Source organism: Sciurus vulgaris (genome assembly GCF_902686455.1).
Source record: "Sciurus vulgaris genome assembly, chromosome: 7".
NCBI classification, from domain to species: domain Eukaryota; kingdom Metazoa; phylum Chordata; class Mammalia; order Rodentia; family Sciuridae; genus Sciurus; species Sciurus vulgaris.
In genome coordinates this window covers 124774864-124781482 of record NC_136467.1, presented here as the reverse complement: position 1 = coordinate 124781482, position 6619 = coordinate 124774864, and the positions used below count along the sequence as shown (strand labels likewise).

At 42.9% G+C, this 6619-nt stretch overlaps 1 pseudogene across 1 annotated transcript; it reads left to right on the top strand.

Annotated features, from left to right (window-relative positions):
- The first annotated feature begins 1068 nt into the window (after nt 1-1068).
- Nucleotides 1069-4797, top strand: LOC306666020 (SUN domain-containing protein 1-like; annotated as a pseudogene). Its single transcript has 2 exons — nt 1069-3071; nt 3149-4797. The product of its transcript is annotated as an SUN domain-containing protein 1-like (transcript).
- The last annotated feature ends 1822 nt before the right edge of the window (nt 4798-6619 follow it).

The following is a 6619-nucleotide window of genomic DNA, read 5'->3' as shown; positions in this document are numbered from 1 at the left end:
TTTTTCTTTCTGATTGTTTTCAACATCTTTCCCCCTTTGTGTTTAGTTTTTAGAAATTTGATTATGATGTGTTTAAACATGAATTATCTGTGGATTTATTGTATTAAAGGTTGGCTTAGCTTTTTGAATTGCACATTTATATCTTTTATTAAATTTGAGAAATCTTCAGTTATTTCTTCAAAAAAAATTTTCAGTGCCCTTTTGTTGTTTTTCTGAGACTCCAATACTGCAATGCTAGATAGTTTGTTATTGTCCCACAACTGTCTGTGGCGATGTACATTTTTTTTTTTTTTTTTGCAGTGCTGGGGCTCGAACCCAGGGCCTTGTGCTTGCAAGGCAAGCACTCTACCAACTGAGCTATCTCCCCAGTCCACTATGTTCATTTTTGTTTGTCAATCTACTTTCATCTCAGTTCAGATTGGAGAACTTTAATTAATCTATTTTTAAGTTCACCGATTCTTCTGTCATCTCCCTCTATTGACTCCATCCACTGAGTTTCCATTTTGGTTATTTTATTTTTACTTATTTATTTGACTTTTATTTTATTTATTTATTTAATATTTTAAAGTTGTTCATGGATTTTTATTTTATTTATTTATATGTGGTGCGAAGAATTGAACCCAGTGCCTCATACATGCCAAGCAAGTGCTTTTCCACTGAGCAACAACCCCAGCCCTGCTTTTATTTTTTAATGGACACATAATATTTTTTAAATTTATGAGTAGTTTTATAATTTGATTACATGTATACAATGTGCAATGATCAAATAAGGTTAATTATTTTTATATCCTCACATAAACTATAATTTCTACATATTGGGATCCTTCAAATTCTTTTCTAGTTATTTTGAACTATATAATTAATTATTGTAGATTATAGTGGTTATTTTATTTTTTTAGCTATAAAATTTCCATTTGCTTCTGTATATTTTGTTTCTTTGCTAAAATGTTCTAGTTTTGAAAATATCTTTCAAGGATGTTCATAATTACTTGATTAAAATTAGAACATTTTAATGAGGGACCAGGCCTGAGGCGGCGGTGCAAGGCAGCACGATCTGAGACGGTGAACATGGACTTCTCTCGGCTGCACACGGATACCCCGCCCCAGTGTGTGCCGGAGAATACCGGCTACACCTACGCACTCAGATTCCCGGTCTCTTCACTGAAAACTGAGCATTGTAGTTTGCGCCTAGTCACAACAACCTATGGCAGCAGGGATGGCCGGGCTGTGGACCTGCACTCCTGCACCAGCAGGGCTGCCTCCCACCAGGGTGGAGCTGCCAGAACAGCCAAGCAGCGCAAAAGTGCAAGCAAGCCAGCGTTTAGCATCAACCACCTGTCAGGGAAGGCCACATCCTCAGGCACCAACCAGGTGCAGAATGCGGGGCACTGTAGCCCCGCAGCCACCTGTGCTGGATGAGTTTCTGATTTGTGAACAGACCAAGGTGGACCACTTCTGGGGTCTGGATGATGATGGTGATCTTAAAGGTGGAAATAAAACTGCCACTCGGGGAAATGGCGACCTGGCAACAGATGCAGCTGCCTGCAATGGATACATCTGCAGGGACTGCAGCATGCTCTCCCAGTGCACAGAGGCTCTCACAGCATACCCAGCGTCCCAGGGACCCTCATCAAGGGTTTATTCTAGGGATAGGAACCCAAAACGGAAGGTGGCCTCTGGAACGCTTTGGTGGCTAGGGATTGGATGGTACCAGTTTGTTAATTTGATTTCCTGGCCGAATGGGTTTCTTCTTACAAGGTTCCTTTGAAATATTTGCAAGTTTTTAATCCTGCTCATTCCACTATTACTTTTACTCGGTGCAGGCCTCTCCCTGTGGGGCCAGGGTGACTTTCTTTCACTACTGCCTGTACTAAACTGGACAGATATGCATCCAGCTCAGAGGGCTGATGACCCCAAGGACATGCTCAGACCTGGGGCTTCTTACCTGAACCAGCCTGTGCAGGCTGACCACAGGGCTTCCTAGTGGCATCAGGAGACTGACACGGGGCAGCAGGTGGCCTCTCTATCTGCACAGAGCCAGAACCATGACCAGAAGCTCAGAGAGCTGACAGTCTTGCTCCAGAAGCTGCAGGTACCAGTGGACCAGATGGATGATGGCAGGGAAGGGTTAAGGACACAGTTGAACAACACCTGCAAGAGATGGGCGTTGCTGGGCTGCCAGGCACTGAGACTGACATCATGACTTTCCACCATGATCATGAAGTACGTCTCTCAAGTTTGGAAGATATTCTTGGAAAACTGAGAGAAACATCTGAGGCCATCCAGAAGGAATTAGAACAGATCAAACTGAGAACAATTAGTGGAGCTGAGGAGCAGCCCCTCCTGCCCCATGTTCAGCGCCTGGAGCTGGAGCTGGGCCTGCTGAGAACACAGCTGTCATACTGGCAGCATCAGAAGGCCAGCTGTGAGGAGGTGGATTCCCAGGTCAGAGAAACCATCAAGCTCCTATTTTCCGAGGACTAGCAAGGTGGCTCCCTCCAGTGGCTGCTGCAAAGATTTTCTTCTCAGTTTGTGAGCAAGGATGACCTGCAGGTTTTGTTGCGAGACCTAGAGTGGAAGGTGCTAAAGAACATCATCCACCACATTACAGTGACAGGACGGGCCCCAACGTCTGAGGCTTTAGTGTCTGCCATGAGCGAGGCTGAAGTCTCTGGGATCACAGAGGAGCAAGTGCGTGTCCTTGTGAATAACGCTTTGAAGCTGTATTCCCAAGATAAGACCAGGATGGTGGACTTTGCTCTGGAATCCGGTGGTGGCAGCATCCTGAGCACTCGCTACTCGGAAACATATGAAACCAAAATGGCCTTGCTAAGCCTGTTTGGAATCCCCTTGTGGTACTTCGCACAGTCGCCCTGTGTGGTGATCCAGCCTGACATATATCCAGGTAATTGCTGGGCGTTTAAAGTCTCCCAGGGTTACCTCGTAGTGCGGCTGTCGATGAAGATCTACCCCACCACATTTACTGTGGAGCACATACCAAAGACATTGTCACCAACGGGCAACATCTGCAGTGCCCCCAAGGACTTTGCAGTCTACGGGTTAGAAAATGAGTATCAAGGGCTGGGGAGATAGCTCGGTTGGTAGAGTGCTTGCCTTGCAAGCACAAGGCCCTGGGTTCAATCCCCAGCACCACAAAAAAAAAAAAAAAAAAAAAAAAAAAAAATGAGTATCAAGAAGAAGGGCAGCATCTGGGACAGTTTACATATGACCAAGAAGGGGAGTCGCTGTAGATGTTCCATGCTTCGGAAAGACCTGACAGAGCCTTCCAGATACTGGAATTCCCGATCCTGTCCAACTGGCACCAGAGTATACCTGCCTGTATCAGTTCAGAGTTCACGGAGAGCCCGCAAAATAAAGGATTCCCTAGTTTTGTACATGCTTGTATATACCAGAACTGCTGGAAACACTGGATCCTTGGGGTGAGGGCATGTGTAGAACAGTTAATTCATCAGCCCTACAATAAGCATAAGCAGTGGCAGAGGATCTGCACGGTGAGTCCTCACGAGCACTGCATGCCACATATGTGGTCCACAGGGAGCTCAGTGGCGAGTTCTCTGGAAACTCATTTGAATGGATGGTCATTAAAGACACTCATTTTATTTGGGGGATCTGTTTTTGAACATAAGCTCTTTAAATTTCTTGACATCAGGAGCAAAGCAGGTGGAGTTGATAGCTTTGTTGGACCTTTAGGAGGGCAGACACAGGCCATCTGTCAAACCCACACATGTTCTTTCAGGGAAAACCATCTCCTTGTTTTTGGATTCTGAACCTTACATCAGGTAGGTTCCTTGTTTCAGCACCTAGGTTCCCCAGTTGGGTAGGGGCTGAGACATGACCTGTGCCTCCTTGGTGCTGAGCAAGACAGTGTTTTTCTGCTGAGGGTGGGAGTGAGGGTGGCCAGAATTGGGGGCCAGTTTGGGTCCCAGCTATAACACTCTCAGGGCTCAGGCGGCTTTTCCAGTTGGGCTTGCAGCATGGACAGCAACTAAGAGATCTCACCCTCTGGTGTCCTTGGATGGTGTTTTGAGTTCTGCTTCGGGGGCAACACTAAGGCCCCTGACGCTCCAGGGTATGACGCCCTCACTGTAGAGTTCAGTCTTTCCTATGGCAGCACTTTTTATTGGCTGTCAGTGGAGACTGGCTTTTATCCAACTTTTAGCTTTCTTACTTGACTCTTGTGAGACTTGTTTGGGTTATAATTAATATTTAGTACTTAAGACTATTTTATGAGCAGACTTTATAATGGAGATATCTACAAGGCACTTCAAGTGTTACAGATGTTTTACTTTAAGAATTATTTACAATTTCTTGGTCAAGACAGCCTTGCCACATCATAACTGCTATACTTTTAGAAAAAGCATGGTGGTGCTCACTGGTCTCTGGACTTTTGTGTGTGCTGTTCAGTCCTCAAGTACATCAGCCACATGGATCTGTGCTTTTGCAGAGTTGAACCGAAGCCCATACAGCTAGGTTGGGTGAAATGTGTACAGATGTTTCCTATATTATAGGTTACATATATAAGTCAAATTTCTTATATAAAGCTAAATTTGGGAGTTGGGGTGGGGATATTTTGAATATTAATTTATTTTTAAAGATGCAAGATAGGACTTTGTGCAGTGTATTTTTGTAAATGCTTTTCAAAATACTTGCCTTTGGTAGTGTTTCTTTTGCTGCCACCAAATTGATAAGATGCTATTGAGATGTTTGAAGAGTTTAAATTTTTAAATGTGCATGTGATATTTTAAATGAATAATAAATGGTATATTTCCTTTCTCAGTTAAAAAAACATTTTAATGACAGATGCTGCAAGATCCTTGTGAGTTTATTCTAATACCTGTGTCATTTTGGTGTTGACATTATTTACATTTTGTTATTTAAGTGAAATTTTTGTGGTTCTTGATAGTGAGATTTTTGATTATGTTAGATATGTTGAATATTATGGTATGACACTTTTTCTATTTAATGCATCTGTTTTAGCAGGCAATCAACTTGTTTAGATTTAGAAGGCATTCTCCACTCATGTTGCACTCTACTCTTGCTGTGTTGCAAATGTCAGCTTAGTTTTCAATTCTTTGCAGTGCTGTTCTGGCCTGCTCCACTTGTGTACTACTCAGAGGCCCATCTGAAACTCTGATGGTGTTCCAGAGCAGTGTTAAGTTTCCAAACCTCACAGTATCATTTCCAGTCAGTTTTTCCCTACTGCTTACAAGGATTTCATATATATATATATTCAGAATATCCGTTCTTTCTTTCCTTTTTCTACCATCTTCCTTGCCACACATTGTCTAGTTCAGAGAGGGAGGATACTGCTTTGTTATTGCGAGGGAGGAGTTCTAACCTGGGTCTCTACAACTGCTGCACCAGAGATACCTTTAGTTTCAGAAATTCCTCTTTTGGGAGCTTAACTGCAGGAAAAATTTAGATAAATGTGTAAAGAGACATACACATTAATTTTAATAACAGATAAAGTCCACATACAGGGGAGTCTTTAAATAAATTATACATCCATTAAATGTGAGTATAGATACATATTATTAGAAAATTTTCATGGTATATTGAGTGAAACATAATACAGGTTATATATATATAAAATCTGCTTGGAAAAATGAAAAATGTGTTTATCTGCATATGTACTCAGACACTGAAGCAAGTCTGGAAATGACTTTGAAATGCCCAAGTCGACGAGTCCCCCAAAGACCATCAGGGAGTTAGAGTCCAGTGCAAGCGCAAAAGGACCATTTATTAGCAGACTCGAGTCCGGACCGTCATCCAACACACTGACGCAGCGGGCGGAAGAGGAGCGGCCCTGTTACAAGGATTCCTTTTTTATAGGAAAAATATATGAGCAGGGAGTTGGGGACCGCAGGCTGGGGGTTTCATGCCTTAGCGTTTCGGGATTGGGTAAGGGTATGTGGGGTGTTCCTGACCTTGTTGGGGATAGGTCAGGGGGTGGGCATGATCTCTGAACAGGAACTTCTGAGCTCATACGGACTTTCCTCTTGCACTATGATTGGTCTGTTTTGTTGTTTAGGGGGTGGGGGCCCGACTGAGATGGAGGCTCTGCCCTAAGATGGAGTCAGGTTGGTTCAATTGAGTACCTTCAACTTACTTCAAAGTTAATAGCAGAGTCATGACAGGGGATGAAGATGATTACAATCATTTCCTCCTCCTCCTCCTCCTTTTTTAACCTTTTATGTATTATCAATTTTTTTCAATGACCATACCCTGATTTTGTTATCAGAAATAAATAATAATCCCTAATTAAAAAAATAAAATGTAGACACTTGTCTGGTGATCAATAGTTTCATGCCTAAATAAGTCTTTTATTATCAAGCCTCTGATTCCTGTATCTTGTGCTGTTCTTTCTGAGGTAGTCCCGTCCAAACAGTGTTTCCTGAGGTTTGTCTCCCCCACTATTTTTGTGGTACTAGAGTTTGAGTTCAGGGGTTCACATATGCTAGGCAAGTGCTGTTACCACTGAGCTGTATCTCTAGTCCTTTTATTTTTAAAATTTAAGACAGGGTCTCACTAAGTTGCCCAGGTTGACCTCAAACTTGGAAACTTGGACAACCTTGCTTCAGCCTTTTGAGTAGTTTGG